Source organism: Sebastes umbrosus, chromosome 21 (assembly GCF_015220745.1).
Source record: "Sebastes umbrosus isolate fSebUmb1 chromosome 21, fSebUmb1.pri, whole genome shotgun sequence".
In the NCBI taxonomy this organism is placed as follows: domain Eukaryota; kingdom Metazoa; phylum Chordata; class Actinopteri; order Perciformes; family Sebastidae; genus Sebastes; species Sebastes umbrosus.
The window spans coordinates 18,038,699-18,057,417 of record NC_051289.1 but is presented as its reverse complement, the minus strand read 5'-3'; the positions used below and the strand labels follow the sequence as shown (position 1 = coordinate 18,057,417).

At 37.6% G+C, this 18,719-nt stretch overlaps 1 protein-coding gene across 10 annotated transcripts in view; it reads left to right on the top strand.

Moving 5' to 3' along the window:
- Nucleotides 1-8,327: 8,327 nt before the first annotated feature.
- Nucleotides 8,328-18,719, top strand: part of LOC119480584 (microtubule-associated protein 4) — a 123,971-nt gene continuing 113,579 nt past the window's right edge. For all 10 annotated transcript variants that reach the window (XM_037756972.1, XM_037756977.1, XM_037756974.1 and 7 more), the window contains exon 1: nucleotides 8,328-8,448. The gene's annotated coding sequence lies outside the window, so the exon portion shown is untranslated. The remainder of the gene's footprint in view (nucleotides 8,449-18,719) is intronic.

Here is an 18,719-nt window from a genome sequence, read left to right as displayed (position 1 = left end):
CTGTTCCTTTAATGGTGAATTATATGATATATTTTAATATATTTATTAATGTTGCTCAGTGAGCAAGATGTAGGTTGGTTCCTTTTTAATTATCAATACTAAAAAGTAAGTAATACTAAGAATTACTGTACATGGAAAAAAGTCAAAAATTTGGATCTAATGTTTGAAAATAAATCATGTAACAGTCAGAAGTTTAACACTTGCAGTGCCAAGTGCATGTCAATCACATGCATTTGGAGAGAACATTCCCCTTTAAATCACACTAACCATCATCTATAAATGGAATAAAGAACAATGTTATTTCCCCCAGGATTTATGATAAGGTGATGGAAATAACAAGTGGTGCAATCATAACCCCTTATCTTCCAGTTAAATTAGTTTTGAGTTGCCAAGATGAAGGGAAATAAAAACCTATGACGTCTTCAAATTGTCTTCCCTGATACTAAATTCTACGGACAGACCCTTTTCCTGTACCACACACTGAGGAGTCAGAACAGAGGAGGGGAAGCCTGTTGAAGTGCAATAGTCCTTTAAACAGTTAAGACTTGTAGCAGCTTAACTGCATCCGTTCACTCTTGGCACTTTATCTCTTAAACAGTGCAGATGTTTAATGAAGACTCAGGAACGTGTCGTTGGTGTTAGAGGGTTCATTTTCCTTTGTCTCAGAACTCAAAACCAACCAATCAGAAGGCAGAAAAGAAAACTTGGATGAGCGTGACATTCAACATCCTTGACCTTTAATTCCCCTTTAATGCAGGATTGTGAAGATTGTATTTTGCCGCTCGCTGGTCTAAGCTACTGTATTTATTTATTGTTGTAGGATTATTGTTGTTTGCCTGTGTTTTATCACGTTGTCTTGGGTTAATGAGCAGCTCCTGTGGTGCAGCAAGTGAAGGCTTTCTGCGTAAACATGTCTCTTTCCATGCTCTCTTGTTCATAATCCTGAAATGAACACTCATGCAACCATTCTCAATAGTTATTCAATATTTATTATCATTATTAATAATTCTAAACTGACCAATTCGCAAATGCACACAAAGACACATTCAACTCAACTGGCCTGTTTTATTGAGAACCTGCCAAAATAAAAAATAGATGAATATATATATATACATTTTATATATATATATATATATATATATAATATTAAAATGTCTAAAATATTCTGTTTTAATTTGCTTCTTTATTTATTTATCGTTGTATTAATTCCCTTACTCTTCTGTTTATTTTCTCTTTTATTTATTCATTTTTGTATTCATGCATTTTTTTTTATTATTTATTTTTGCATTTATTTTTTTATTTAGAAATGTGTAAAGAAATGTATAAAGAAAAGTATACAGTAATAAATAAGTTTGGGGAAATAAATAAGGGGTGAAATACAAAGGGAAAATCGTGCATAAATAAATAAATGCATAAATACATACATTTAAAAATTAATTTAAAATAAATAAAAAATAAATGCTAAAATAAGTAAAGACGTTTAAAAACTAATAAAAATAAATAGACAAAGAAATAAAAGGGAATATTAAACAGAAGAATAAATAAATAAGGGACTTCATAAAAAGATAGATAAATAAAGAAGCAAATTATGACCCATTTTATCAGTTCATTAATGGCTATTTTTTTTAAATATTATTTATGCTACATTTAATGACATATTCATTAATTTATCGAGTAATTAATTAATTTATTAATTTATTGTACACTTTGGCAGGTTCTGTCCTCCATACTGTTTTACCGGTTTTCACAGTTGGTCATCGTGTTGCCTGTGCAGTGACTGGACCGTGTGCCTGCAGCTGATGTCACACTGTAAAGGTGCACTTTAGTATCGAACCAAAGGAAGTGAATGCAGTAACTTTTAAAGTTACTTCAAATTATGTTTGGGGTTTGTTTTGAAAAACTTGAACCAAGAGAATTATTGTGAGAGTGGTTTGTACACTGTAAAAAAAATGTGATTCTAGCTACTTTCAGATGAGATTCAATGTATTGCTGAATCAAAAATTGGTACAAAGTTGCTTGAACCTCCTTTTCAGCATTCTGTTAAAATGTGAGTGAGTGCATCACGAATGTCCAAAGCCAGCCCAGTCGCACAGCAGCTTGTGAAATAGTCACAAAATTGAATGTATTGATTTGTGTACATAGACACTTTTTCGTGATGATCAGCACAAAATCAATTCGTATGTAATCCACGTAATTGTGAATCGGGAAGTATAAAGAGCGGCGAAGGAGGTCGGGATGGATGGGTGAGTCAAAGAACACCAGACATTCCCCAGAAGACCGGCGTTCGTGTCCTGTGTGGAACCACAATCAAAGTTGATTTATTTGTCACTTCAATACTTAAGTTACGCCACTTCCGGTGTTATTTTAACCCAAACCTCGATCTTTGTCTAATCCTAACTAAGTAGTTCTATTTTGAAAAGACTGGATCCGAATTTTGACACGTGTTGCTTGACATTCGTAGGAAAATGCACAAAAAATATGATGTTGAAAGTCGTGCTGAGCATCACAAAAAAAAAGGGAAATTCGTGTCTATGTGTACGAATCAAATAGATTAAATTTGGTGACTGCCGTGAGACTGTGTTGCCAAAGCTGATAAGCTGACCAAATCTACTGAGCTCCTCTTACTACTGAACCCTATCTGCTTGTTTTTATGTTTTATTTGGTTCACATGGCTGACACACCCATTATTACCGTCAGTACGTTCTCACCAGCAGTCCCTGTCTGCGGTCACCAGGAACAAGGTCTCATAACAAATCAGTCTTTACCCAGTGAATCTTTTTTTTTTTTTTTTTAACAGTGCAGTAAAGTGCAATACTGAAAATTAAGTAGTGATTTCAATTTTCAGAAGCGGGCTCTCCTCGCCATCACTCATACTGTAGCGAAAGTTTTGTTAGTGTCCAATAACAGTCACCTAGTGGCCTGAACTGTGTCTTTACATTCAGAACGATGACCTCAAAACTAGAATGTGGTTGTTGTCGACTCTTCTTCCTTGTATGTGACGGTAGACCGTAGTGGGATATTCAATGCTACAGAATGCATTTATGTAAGGCATACATCAGACCGGCACATATGGGTACTTCCCAAAAAAGTCATGGCCGCGCCCCCTTTTGGGGGATAAAAAACCGAAGATCTCACTTCAATGCAATTTGATATATGTTTGGATTGTAATTTTGGCAAGTTCGCATGCATTCATCTCTTGTTTTAACAAATGATTGTTTTATACACGTCTAATAATTATTTTGCGATCTTGCCTGAACCTGAGCGTTGGCGATACGTTAATAAATTAAGATTGATCGCCGTTATGTCCCTTCAGTCTTCCCCCATCCAACACAGTGGTCGGATATTGCTGATCCAGACATCTCTACATATTTGATTGAATCCCGTTAGGCTAAGTGTTGTCTGTAAATAACCAGCCAGTTAATAACCAACTGTTTGATCTGTAGGCTGAGATTTAGTTGGAGACGACAGCCTGATGCTGCTATAGCGTTGATGTATGACTGTATTACTGCAGCAGCCTCCCACTCAAGCTAACATTAACTAGCCACACTAGTCACTGTCAGCAGCATCATTGAGCCGTTTAGCACACTGACAGTGAATATTCACGTATCGTATGAGCCTCAAATGTCAGTGTGAAAGCCTCGGTTAACCCGCTACACAACAACTTTTCATCATTTTCTCTCCTGTGACAGCGAGATTCATTCCCCCCAAAAGGCGTGGTCATGAGAGCCTATTCTGGATGACGCATTGCCGATCTGATGTATGCTGCATATTATAGTACAGTAGAGGGTGCACTTTGAAAAAAGAATCCATGAGGGGGAGTGGGATGTTTAAGGAATGTTTTGTTTTCCCCTTTGTGTTTGAACACACACCTACACACCTCCCTTAATGTCTCTTCCATACTGCTGAGCTTTTTTCCAGCTCTGTTCATCTTTCTATAAGTTCCGACAGACTTGGGTCCTGTATTTGTAGATATTTTGAGCACTTGGGGTTGGTTCGGGTGGGGGGGGTTTGGTACCGTTTACACAACACTGGATCTGCTCTGTCACTCCTTGCCTGTACATACCGACTTCTACTACTTGTAAAGGAATCAAACTATTTGGCACTCGTATAGCCAGCACTATGCAGAAACTGAAAAATGTCTTTGGCATGCTTTGAAATGCAGAATACTATAGAGGAAAATATACTAAATAAATAAAGTCTGCTCTAATTTCTTATTAAAATAATCACCTTATTGAGAGAAAAAAGATAAAAGCTGTCCATGGTAAAAATGGATATGATGATGACGACGGTGATGAAGCTAAAGACTTTTAATATTGTGCACATTTTTACTTGCATGCTGCACTGAGAATCATCCAGCAATGAGAGGGTTTGACGTGCAAAGCAGCTGATTTTTTGCTGTATGCTTGCAAACTGTGTGTAGAGTGAAACACTGAATTCTTCCGGGTTACGGGAGAGTCATATTTATATATACATATATATACATACTACTTCCAGGTCATGGAAGAGATGGGTACTGAATAGCTGCAAATATAGTGATCCTAGACGATACAATATTCTATTGTATATTTGTATCTTTGGTTGCGAACCACTGTAACGGAGTGATGCATGTGTGGCAGTCCTGGGCTGAACTGTTTCTCAAATATCAAGGAGCGCTTGATTTCCCTTGGCCTTGGGTTTCTCTCGGCTTAAAAAGTTAAATCAAGTGCATCTAAAATATTACAAATCCTGCTTTGGCCCAGCTGGGACAGACTGACTATTATCAACACATCTGAGTGCAGTTTTGGACCATATCTTCCTTTCTTTTCAGTGCATCAGGTGTTAAATTCGGTTAGCAATAGCATTATCTTTAACACGTTTTGCCGAAAAGTACCGAGTTGTGAGATGTCCCAAAAAGCTCTCTCAAATGTTTTGAAAATTGTTAATCTTTTTAAAAGTGTATACTCTATGGCAGTCCCTGGAATATAAAACCATAGATTTCTAACACTGGGCTGGCAGTGCTTTATTCATATCAAATGTGGAAGAAAGTTGGAGGGGGAAATGGTGACGCTCTAGGTTCTGATTGTGTGATAGCATTATCAATGGTTGAACTTTATAAAATTTCAAAATATTTCTTTCAATAAACCTCTTTGAAAGCAAAGTTTTGATGGCTGGACTGATCTTTATCTCATTCAATGTGATTGTTGGGGATGGGGGGGGACCTCTAGGATAATCACAGCCTCGTGAAACTTTACAGCCACAAACTAAAGACCTGGAGTATTCAGAGGATGGATGGCTTTCCTACGTAGATTGACTATAAGGGTGTTTCTGAGCAGTTTTACTCAACAGAAGTGCTCGCCATCTAATCTCTGAAAAATCCTTGCAGAAATCTCCAAATGTCAAACGTTTTTGAAACCAAAACACACAGCATGGCTTTTTCTATGGTGTTCCTCAAGGTCTTTGTGTCTTAATGTGGTATTTTGGAGGGGATTTTTTATCATTTTTATCAATTCTCAAATGGTGAAAAAATGGTTAGATTTAGCACCAAATCTATGTAACAAATGTTATCAACACAAAAATTGCTGCAACATTTTATGAGACATAATAGAGCATGGGGATGACCATCATATACTTCTATCATAATGTTCTAAACTCTTATACACTTTCATAATTTATTTCAATTCATTAATTAATTAATTTTATTTCTGATTTAGGACTAGAACAACTTGACACACAGTGCTGAGCAACATCTCAAATCAATCTTCAGGTTCCCAGCTTTCAGATGATGTACACCACTTCTATGTGACATCTACTGTTGACCCGCTATCTCCCCCTAAAAAAACCCTGTACTCCCCTAAAGAAGACAAACACAAGTCTGAGTGACTCTCAGAGGGTTAAATCTTCCTTCCACAAAGTCTTTCCACAAAGGCAACATTTTACAGCTTCTTGTGAACACATCAGAAACATTATGAGGTGTTACTGAAACAAAACAGCAGGCATCTATGAAACACTGGGGCCCAGGGCATAGACACATGAAGCTCCCAACTTTACTCAAACTACTTACTGCAGCCTAGATATGCACTGTGCAGCTGCATTATGTAGGGAAAAAATTATAAAAATGATTATTAGCTCACAATTGAGCTCAATCGAATTACTGCTATTTTCTAGACATCACCACACCTCAAGATATCTCTGTAGCATTTGCCTCGCTTGTAGCCCAAAGACTTGTTTTCCATAATTTGAAGTCTGAGAAGCTACCATCATTTACAAATTGGATCAAGCTAAGTGCTATCCCTAATTCCATTAGAGAAACTATAACAGATCTAAGTCCTGTCAGAAAGTCGGGGTCCCCATTTATAGAATTCACTCTTACTCTATCCTGTTCATAAAGACTATAGGAAATCTCTTCCCTCTCAATTAACTCCCCTCTCTATTCTAAATATTAGGAATGAGAATATAGGTAATGCTTTAAGTGCCGGATAACTGAGCTAGAATAAGTGCCTTATTCATGTGACATTGTCGATGAGTCATGTGTAATGAGACATGTGGGTGTGTTTATGTCTTTATATGCACATATGAACATTCTGTATATATGAATGTATACTTTTGTAATAGGTAAATTATTGGTGGTTCCAATTGTAGCAACAAACCAATGTCCCTTTGTTTTCATACACTTTTAATTAACCATCTTTTCTCTTCAAAGGTCTTTTTATTAATTATCAATAATCAATAGAACAGTCAAAGTTATTTTTTAGTTTTTCTGAACAACACTCAACTGTGACACAACACATCAATCATACCTAACAACAACATACACACAGACGATCACAGCTGGCCACATAAGACATAACTGATTCTCAATCATGGATACATGAAATTCAAATTGTAGAAAATACAGGGAGAGTATCCACAAATAAGTCATGAAATAATAATAATAAGAGAAAAAATAAATATATAAAATATATAACAATAATAATAATAATGATAATGATAATAATAAAAAATAATAATAATAATAATAATTATTATTATTATTATAAATAAATAAAATATAATAAAATGAAAAAGAAGCTACTACTACTGGCTACTCAGAGATAACTGCAGTGGGTTTCTCAAAAAATGCCAAAATGAATGATTATGCATCTTTTCTACATTTATTTTTATTTGTTTGATTACAATTTACTACTCTTTATTATTGTTATTATTATTATTATTATTATTATTATTATTATTATTATTATTATTATTATTATTATTTTGTTTTAATTATGATTCATCTATTCGTTCAATTATTTATTATTTTCTCCATTTTCTTTACTTTTAGGATGTCCGGGTAGGGTGTGTGTTTGTTTGAATGTGTGTAACATCTTTGTCAAAAAACTTATAAAGTAAAAAAAAAAAAAAAGATCCTAGGAAACTAAAAACACTAAAGGCACAAGGAAGCACATGACTCTAAAAAGGTGAGTTGTGAGTAACTTGCTGAGCATAGACAGATTGGTGAGAGCTTTCCAGAGGGAGGGGTCCTGGTCTGGATGGTGGAGATGACAGGAGAATATATATAAACTGACATCACACACTGATGATGCAAGATGGAGAAAGAGGAGGCTGGGACTGATGTTTGCCATCTTCATCACAAGGTGTCGCTATAAACTAGGCTACATTATTATGTGAGGTTGAACCATTTTGAAGTTAAACTGCTTTGATTTTTATTTTTTTCCTTGCCAGGTTCTTTATAAGTTATTGTAATTTTACCGTCTCCTAGGGGCGGATATAGTGTAGGAATTAGAATTAGAATTTGAATTTGAGTAATATATATATATATATATATATAAAGTAATATATATATATATTTATATATAAAGTAATATATATATATATATATATATATATATATATATATATTACTTTATTTAAATAATACAGTAATACAGACTGAATGATGGAACTATTTATATATTTATACCTGGCCCGTCTGTAATACAGGTGAGTATATACCTGTGTCATATAGTTTCTAACTGGAGTCTCTAGTATTTTCTAGAATAACTCTTCCCGGTGACATTCCGGTGATCTGGGCGCTATAAGGGCGTCTTCCTGGGCCGTGTCCGTATCCAGAGTGAGTCTGTCCTCCTCCGGCTATTGGACCGGCAACGTCCCGTAAAAGGAGTCAAACTTCTCCATTGTGTGTACAAGGTGTCTGTCAAAAAGTGCATTCGGTGACGACAGAGGACCTGCCCAGCTGTGATTGGACAACACCCTCGTCACTCACAGTCGAGCATCGATTTCATTGGCTACAACGACAGCCAATCACCAACACAGCGCTGTGATTGGCTCAGAGCTCCTCCAGGAGGGGGAGGAGCTTGTTAGTCTACAGCTAGCGGAGTGCAACACTCGGGTGGGCGGATCGTAGCGGTGTGACAGCAAAACGCTCGCAGACTCTCCCGACTAAAACTGTCAAAAAGCGGACAACTAACGGTGAGTCACGCTGAAATATAAACATTGTGTTGTGGCCGCTGTGTTGTGGGAACGTTAGGTGTTTACAGAGAGCGCCTAGGAAGTGGGAATACGGCTGTTTACGGTGTTTGTAGCAGTGAAATGACGGTGATTTTTAGATGAGTGATCTCACAGCAACGCATCACAGCGACGGTTGTATAGTGGTGTTATGCTGCCTTCAGGTGCGCCTCAGAAACTCTTACTTTCCAAAAGCAAAGTTAGCTAAATGCGTCGCAGTAATGTCCATTCTTTAAAGTTGCTAGCTAGAGACTAAGTTGCTAACTTTCTTGCATTGCTACTATAACTGTGATTGTGAACTTTCACTTTCCCTCACGTCATATTTACTACAAAAGGTGGGTAGGTCACATGTGCCTGAATATGGTCCTTCTGATTATTCCCGACAGCACTTTGAGGCAGCATGGGTGCGCGCGGTGAAGTTGCACTGTCACAGCACACACACAGAGGAGCAAAGTTATGCAAGCTAGCTAGCTGCAGTCTGTCAATTATATTCAATTATATTCAATTTACTTTATTGGCATGACTTGTGACAATCCCAAAGGTGCTAATAAAAAGATATAATACAATAAAAAAATAGAGTGCAATATAAATAAAAAAATATAAAAGATAATACAATATAAAAATACAATATGTATATTGATGAGATGACAGTTTTGACAGATTATTGCACAAAGTGTCCGTCAGATAATTATATAATTATTGCACAGCATCATATAATTATTGCACAGAGTGATCAGCATATGTTATTGCACATATCCGTAACAGTAGATTTACAATATTTACCAAAGTGACACAAAAGTGTCTCTTTTAGTGTTTTTATCCGATGTCATGCTTCAAATCAATAATAATTTTATACTATAATGTAAATGAAAATGATCAATGCAGGCCTATTGGTAAAGAGTCAATAAATAATTGAGTAAAGGAAGCAGGGAATTTATTGCTGAGTGACACACCAATTCAATTCAATTCAATTCAATTTGCTTTATTGGCATGACTGTCAGGTGAACAATATTGCCAAAGCGTCAATTCAATAATAAATAAAAATAAAAAAGAACAAAATACAAACAAAAACATATATATACAATTCATTAAGCAAATTACAATATATAGATATTTAAAAAGAACATGCATGTAAATGGAAGAAAACAATAAAGAAGTAATTAATGTTTGTTGTGCCAATAAAACAAACAAACAAATAAAAAACAATTAATAACAATATATTGCAATATCAAAGGATAAATGTTAAAAAAACAAAAAAACAACAACAAAAAAAAACATGAAGTAGAGGAGTAAATAAAAGGCAGAGTGTAAGTTACATCTATTATGTGTTGTTGGTGTGGTTGTCTCTTAGGCTGTGACATGCACTGACATATCCTGCAGCTTCTATGGCGATGACACTATTTTCTCCAAGTAAATGTTGTATTTTATTTTGGTCAGAGAGGGAATCAAAATCTTTACATTTAGTTTTTCTAAAGAATTTTTTCCTAATTTCTTCATATGTGCTACATTGTAGCAGGAAATGTTGTATGTTATATTACATACAGTAGTTGAGCTTTCTATTGTTCTATTAGCTATTTAACTGTGCATGCAAGACGTCTTCCACATTCCATATTATATTATAATAATATCACTTTTACTGGATGGGTTAGTAGTAAGGACAGTCTGATTGATGACCAATCAAATCTGAAGAGTCACAGAGATATTTTACTTCTTCTTATCATACTTAACTGTGCATGTAAGACTTCTTCCATATTATATTATAATAATATCACTTTTACTGAATGGGTTAGTAGTAAGGACAGTCTGATTGATGACGAATCAAATCTGAAGAGTCACAGAGATATTTTAGTTCTTCTTATCGCTGCACAAAGGAGGACGGTCTGCAGGACAGATAATAATGCACACAGTGCACTTTCATAGACTAAGCTACTGGATCTATCATTGGCAGCCTCCAATGCTGCTGATACACTTGATACTATGAGCTTTTCTCTCATCCCCTTTTCTCGATTCCTTCTTAATACATGCACATACATTAAAAGATTACATTTAGGAGTAAATATGTAAATATATATGAATTATGTGATTGAAATCATGATCCTGACATGGTAAATATGTGAAAAAATCACATTGTAAATATTCAAAACTGAGAGCACTGTTTTCACTTCCATGCTGTGCTCCATTCTTGCTAATATATACATTTTGGGGCTGCACAATGTTGGAAAAAAAGTGACATTGCAATATTTTTTTTCTGCAATATGAAAAAAATATAGGAATTTTCATCCTACCCTTTTTAGTAAGCTACCTTTTTTAAGTTAAATGCTTCAATGTGGTGCACTTTGAGAGCAAAATTAGCAACATTAAGAGCTAGATAAACAAATTTATGCTCTCAATTGAATCATAAACACATTGGTTGTATAGATAATATCTATCCCTAAAAGTGAAGCCAAAACATTTAATCACCGGCTGCCTGTTGGTTTAGGAAGCGCTTGATTTGATATGCAGTTTTCTATGAGCAGAACACGCATTTTAAACGTCAATATTGCAGGCGATCATGTTCAGTTAATTTTGGGAAGCCAAAATCGTGGTCGCGATTAATATTTGATTAATTGTGCAACCCTAATCTAAACTAAGGGTTCACACCTGCACTGGAACATTATAGCACATTTTGCCAGAGAAATTGATGATGTAAAGAGGAATCACAGCAGAGAGGATTGTCCTTCTCCCTCCCTCCCTCCCTCCCTCCTTCCCTCCGTCCCTCCCTCCCTGTCTCCTTCCGTCTATCCAGATTACTCTCCAATCCTCCCCCAGCCAGATTACTGTGTGGGAAATAAGAGGTGGGACTGATCTAAGGCCCTGAATTCATTATGGACCTGGTCCAATCGCATCCCTAAAATGTCCCGTTGCTTGTCGCTTTGCTGTAAACCCGCCAAAGTGATCAGGTATTAGGCCTGAGGGGTTGACTGTGACGACTATCAAACAGGGCACAGCGGTCGGTCGGTCACTGTCAACTCTCCCCAGAGTTGCTGAAATGAACAGTTACAGTATCTCTGAGTAAAGCTTCACAATGTGCAGAGGTAAAAGAGAGGCGAAACACATGCTTTGCTGCCCAGGGATCAAACCCCACCTGAAAGGCTGGATCTCTCCCTGCTACCCTGCTGTCTTTACAGAGAAAACAAAGTCTTGTATGTCCACCTCTTATTTTGTAGGATGCGTATATCAACTCATATAACTTAATTGTACTGTAACGGCCCATTGTTTGTTGGTGTCGAGTGAAGTCCGAGGCCACATCATAAATTTGTTAATACATTTTACTAGCAGGGAGTGCAATTTTCCAGAAGCTGGGAGTCTGACGCTGCACGTCTTTAATGATTCAGTGTTTTGTATTCAGTTGTGTTTGGTGGAGGCAGTTGTGTTACTTTGGACTGTTGAGGCTGCTGTTAAGGGAAGAAACTACCTTGAAAAGCATTTAATGCAACCGTTTTTATACCACAGCAGGACTGGTGCCACTAAGAGCACATATTTCCATTGATGAAAAAAAAAGAGGAACATCTGTTTTATTCCCCAACTCTTTTATGAATACATCGGCCCAACTTTTCAGATTCTACTGCAGTGCCACTCTTTCAGTGGACTGAACCTTTACCAGTGTTTAAACACTCAGCGGCTCCTTGCCAATATCAAATACCACTCTCACTAGTTTTATGGACAGTTTAGGAGTGTTCTGCACTGCAAAGGTGAAATCAGTCTTAACAACAGCCTGCTGTTAAATCTTGCAGCTAACGCAGCATACAACAATAAACTATCTTTGAGTCTCACTGGTTTTGCATGACATTTGCTAAAGCTGAACATGTGTTTTCACCAGCTGTGTAACAAAGTACCCACTTTCAGGACCAATTGGACAAAAGATCAATTAAGCATATTTGCCAAAATCTAATGTCAGACATTAACCTTGCTTTGTTGGGGGGGTGGAGGGTAATTGTAGAGTTGGTGGGATGGTAGGTCTTTTGGTTGCCCATAGAAACCAAAAGTGAAAGAGAAGACAGCACACAACATGTAACCTGTGGCTGCTTCAGTAGGTCATTTGTATGCAGAGTGTCTTTAACACTTGTGCCCAGCTACATCCAGATACTGAATGGATGAGTTTGTATCTGCATTGTACAGTATTTTATAAAAGCCTTTGTGGTGTGCAGCCACGACTAAAACATCTGTATGGGAACCACAGCAACCATGGAGATCCAGATATACAGACGTAGGCAAAATTGTTGGTACTCTTCCGTTAAAGAAAGAAAAACCCACAAAGGTCACTGAAATAACTTGAAACTGAGAAAAGTAATAATAAATAAAAATGTATTGAAAATTAACTAATGAAAATGAGACATTGCTTTTGAATTTTGGTTCAACAGAATCATTTTAAAAAACAAACTAATGAAACTGGCCTGGACAAAAATGATGGTACTCTTAACTTAATATTTAGTTGCACAACCTTTTGAGGCAGTCACTGCAAACAAGTGATTTCTGTAACTCTCAATGAGACTTCTGCACCTGTCGACGGGTATTTTGGCCCACTCCTCATGAGCAAACTGCTCCAGCTGTCTCAGGTTTGAAGGGTGCCTTCTCCAGACTGCATGTTTCAGCTCCTTCCACAGATGTTCAATAGGATTTAGATCAGGGCTCATAGAAGGCCACTTCATAACAGTCCAATGTTTTGTTCTTAGCCATTCTTGGGTGTTTTTAGCTGTGTTTTGGGTCATTATCCTGTTTGAGGACCCATGACCTGCAACTGAGACCAAACTTTCTGACACTGGGCAGCACATTTCGCTCCAGAATGCCTTGATAGTCTTCAGATTTCATTGTACCCTGCACAGATTCAAGACACCCTGTGCCAGATGCAGCAAAGTAGCCCCATAACATAACCGAGCCTCCTCCATGTTTCACATTAGGTACAGTGTTCTTTTCTTTGGATGCTTCATCTCTTCGTCTGTGAACATAGAGCTGATGTGACTTGCCAAAAAGCTCCAGTTTTGTCTCATCTGTCCAAAGGACATTCTCCCAGAAGCTTTGTGGCTTGTCAATATGCATTTTGGAAAATTCCAGTCTCGCTTTTTTATGATTTGGTGTCCTCCTGGGTCGTCTTCCATTAAGTCCACTTTGGCTCAAACAGTGACGGATGGTGCGATCTGACACTGATGTACCTTGACCTTGGAGTTCACCTTTAATCTCTTTGGAAGTTGTTCTGGGCTCTTTGGTTACCATTCGTATTATCCGTCTCTTCGATTTGTCATCAATTTTCCTCTTGCGGCCACGTCCAGGGAGGTTGACTACAGTCCCATGGACCTTAAACTTCTGAATAATATGTGCAGCTGTAGTCACAGGAACGTCAAGCTGCTTGGAGATGGTCTTATAGCCTTTACCTTTAACATGAAGGTCTATAATGTTCTTTCTCATCTCCTGAGACAACTCTCTCCTTAGCTTTCTGTGGTCCATGTTCAGTGTGGTACACACCATGATACCAAACAGTACAGTGACTACTTTTCACCCTTTAAATAGGCAGACTGACTGATTACAAGTTTGAAGATACCTGTGATGCTATTTACAGGACATACCTTAGTTTAATATGTCCCTATGGTCACATTATTTTCAATCTTTTCTAGGGCTACCATCATTTTTGTCTAGGCCAGTTTCATCAGTTTGTTTTTTAAAATGATTCTGTTGAACCACAATTCAAAAGCAACATCTGATTTTCATTAGTTAATTTTCAGTAAATTTTTATTTATTATTACTTTTGTCAGTTTCAAGTTATTTCAGTGACCATTGTGGGGTTTTCTTTCTTTAACGGAAGAGTACCAACAATTTTGCCTACGTCTGTACTCTATATATTCTGCAGTGTATACAAAAGCTAGGGATGTTAATAATTAACTGTTTAACCGTTAACCGGAATTAAGCATTTAACCGATTTTAACCAAAACGGTTAAAAGAAATGTTAATAATTAAGTAAAAAGCAAACTCGTCACTTTAAGGGGAAACGCTGGTCCACCTTAAGAGCCCACCTTAAGAGAGTCTGAGCCGGTGTAACAGATACAGGAAGTTGGCTCCCGTTGAGCCATGAGCAGAGCGAGTTCAGGCCTTGTAGCATTTATTTACGACAAATAAACTGTACACACACTGTCTGCTACACCTAGGTTCACGGTTATAACGCCACTGAAAAACCCCACACTCACCGCCGCCACACACACGGCCTGTCGGAAACTCGCTGAAGTTACGCCGTGCTGACAGACTGTAAGTGTGTGACAATGGTGAGCACGAAGCTGCCAGCAGAGCTACGACTAATGTAGCACAAACACACACACTGTTTGTCGGACAATCGCTATCGTTAATCTGGGCAGACAGAGTATCGTTACGCCGGGCAGACACACAGCGGACAACCTGCTAAACTAAACTAAACTAAATGTGCGGTGGAGACTTTTACTGGGAAAGTGGTTGCATGTCCGCGACACTACACGCAGCACCGTGGCTGCTAAGTTAACGCTCCCAGAAGGTGACCTGGAGCCAGTGAACGCAGCACTGTGGTTGCTACAGGAGCTCTCCGATGGACTCCGTTGTCTATTGTGCTCATACACTGCAGCTGGCGCACCGCTGCATGCGAGGCACAAATGTTGTCGGTTAACGGTTAATAATCGGTCAACAAGGGTCCATTATCAGTTAAGAAAATTTTTCTAAATTAACATCCCTAACAAACGCACATTCATGTGTGTATGAAGTTTAGACTACGGAGATGATCAACTGTTTATTTTGTGACGTCACAGTAAATGTGACTGTTTTTTTTTTTTTTTTTTGTTATTGTTTTTGTGGTACAGATACCAAACAATACTTAATTAATATATGTGAATGAAAATGGGTTCTATGGGTACCCACAAGTCTCTCCTTTACAGACATGCTCAGTTTATACTAATCACATGCAGTTTGGGGCAAAAATATGTAGTTTTTTGCATGCAGTATGCATTTGTTGATTTTGCCTATTCTAAAATGTTGTATTTCTGGTGTATTTTTTATGACAGTTTTCCTAAATTTAAATTTAATTTCGCCTTGCTTACAGTATCGCAATATATCGCAATATATTGACTCGTTACCCCAGTATCATGATACATATTGTATCGCCAGATTCTTGCCAACACACAGCCCTAATAAACAAACTACACCACGGTCGCATGAGCGCGAGTAAACACAACGAGGCCGTAAAGGCGGAGGAGCCGGCATGATAACGTTTAGTAGTCTCATTTAGCCACTTGTTAGCAACCGCCTTTTTTAAGACATGTAAAAGCTTCAAAATTCCCAAGTAGGATATTTACTGACATATTTCATATCATAGAACAAAATGTTAAAATCTCTTCAGCTTGTGTTAACCACAGACCTTATTTCAGACATCTAACTAAAAACTTTATTATTATTTTATAGCCAGCCCCTTGTCCAGTTTAGTTGCTCATAGTCTATAAAAAATGTAAATCAGTTGATAGCTTATTAAACCGCATGAAAGACAATTAGTTTGAACCCGTATTATAAGCAGTAGGAGGTACATCATCACTGACTGACAATTGGCTTCAATGTCTCAATGTTCCCGCTTTATAGCGAGCGCCATGGGAAGCATTTAACCTAATGTAAAATAGAAATCATAAAAAATATTCTTTTCACTGAAGTGGTCAGGGACAAAAATAAAAGGTTATATTGGCATACCACTGAGGGGAACAATCTCTTAATATTATAAGGAATACCTGATTTGTATTGAAGCTATTTCATTTATCTGTGTAAATACTGGATTGATCTCGGTTTTACCCCTATGTATTCCAGTAGTTTAGCATTTTGAAGGACAGATGTTTTTTTTATCCAGTTGACTGATGCCAAAAATGAAAAGGAGATCAGTCAGGTGATGGATTTTTACAGACATTATGAAGTGACACATTAGAATGTTAGCTTTCAGGATCCAGGACAGCTGCTAGTGTGACTTTTATTTCTGGTTTTAAGATAAGATAAGATATTCCTTTATAAGTCCCGCAGTGGGGAAATTTAGAGGAAAAGATCAAACTGACATGTTAATGTGTAACTTTTATGGTATAGCCATAAAAATGGAAAGTTGACTGAACTCTTTTAGGCCTTTAGTCATAAATATACAGTATTCATCGAGCTCCTTTGGCCTTGTTGCAGTCCATGCATACACATGATTAAACTGACATATATTATATCTAAAGGCTACATAAACATAATGATTGTGATATACATCTTCTGCAGCATAGAAATGGAAGGACATTTGACATAAACATACACAAAGGAAAGGAGACATAAGGACGAAGAAATAATGGAAGGAAAGGGTGAATCAGGAAATAATGACCATAGTAGGAGGGGAGGGAAGGAAGGAAGGAACTGAAGAGGCAGGTTCCTAGAGTTACTCACTTGGAAAGATCCTGAATTCTTCTCAGCTTGTGGAATGTCAATTGACTGGAGCTGCGAGCCATTGACTCCCTGTCTTCTTGCTCAGACACTTAAAATAAACTGATGGATTATCTGCTGTGGTTTCCTTCTTCTCTCCTCATGACTGGGAGTCATTATTCATCTTGAAACATGTCAGAGAACATTTATTATGTGACCTCGTATGTTGAAGCTTATTTGGGAGTTGTCCAGGTCAAGGAAGAGTCGGGGTTATAACTGGGGTGCAGGAAAGCTGATCTGTGCGCCACAGACAGGGTCGTCCTGACTGTAGCAGGATACTCTCTCCAAGGTCAGCAGGCTGCTTCATCCCAGCCTCTGTCTAGGAATCAGGAAGTTAAGGAAATCCATCATCCATTTGCTCCTGTGCTGCCAAACAATGCTGCTGCTGAGGGCAGTTTAGTCCTGGACAAGGACTGCATTATTATCCTTACATTATAATGCTCCCTCACTTTAGCCTGAGCTACCCATTGGGAGTCCCTTGTTAAGGTGCAGCTTGGTTATGCTTTGTGGCCCAGATAGGGCAGCTTTGCTGGAATGTTAATGTCGGGGTATGCTGTAGTTTGTACGAAGTGTTGTCTATCCACATAGCTGTTCCTAATGGCTGATCTTGAAAGCGGGGCGAAAAGCCAGTCGGGCAAGTCGTAATAATTGTTGAAATGGGCACACACTTCCAGACAGGCTCTCCTCAAAGGCATTCATGGTGTTAGGCTGCATTCACAGTCACAACATCAGGCTTTGCGGCAATTAGCGCAGCGTGTGGGAGTGTCACTTAAATGGACAATTTGTGTGACGCCACGCCACGCTGCTAGTATAACGGGTCCAACGAGTGATTGTCTGTGATCGACAGATTAAAAAAAACAACTTTCAATTATTAACCAGAATGTGAGTCCTATCCAGGGAAGTTTTTACATCGGTTACACTTGTGAGTTTTAACTTTTTCATTTAGGTGTACCCGAAATTTTTCACCGCGCCTTTTGGTGCCACAATAATACATTTTAAGTGTTTTGTCAGTTCCCATTAGAGATGCACCTATAAAGATACTGGATTGGATATCAGGCCGATATCGACTCAAATAGCTGGATCAGATATTGGTGACAATGGGGCTGATCTATTAAATTCAATTCTATGTTTATATACTATATACATTATATACTGGAATTTTACTTCCTGTTTAAATCTTGACCAATTTGTTGCTGCATTAAAAAGGTTTACACTTGAATTATAATTCCTGTTAATTTTGAAGATTTTTTTTACCAAGTTGCTGGTGTACGATTTATTATTTTGATAATAAATAAATTTATCTCTATACAATTATTTATTTATTTATTTATTTATTTATTTATTTCTCTGTCACATTTTGTTTTACAAAGTTATGAAAGTATGTTTAAGTCTAGCCTGAAGCCTGGGACAGGTGTAACGGGCATCGCAGCATTTTTCTTGATGAAAAAATTATCTATAGTTCTCTTCATTTTGAATTACCGGTATGTTTTATGGTTGTGACGTCACTCAAGGAGTACGGGGTGCGGTTTCACACATACACACACACACACACAGATAGACCTTCCAGGCGCACTGGTGCGACTAATGAAAATATTTAGACTTGACAGATTTGTGGTCGCATAATGTGACTGAAATGGTCGCACTCTGGAGCCCTGACTAACCAGAATGTGAGGCCTATCAAAACGGTGGGTGTCAAACTGGTGCACAAGGTCAAACTGAGTGAGTACACGTGAAACATAACGTTACACTCCATTGTGTTT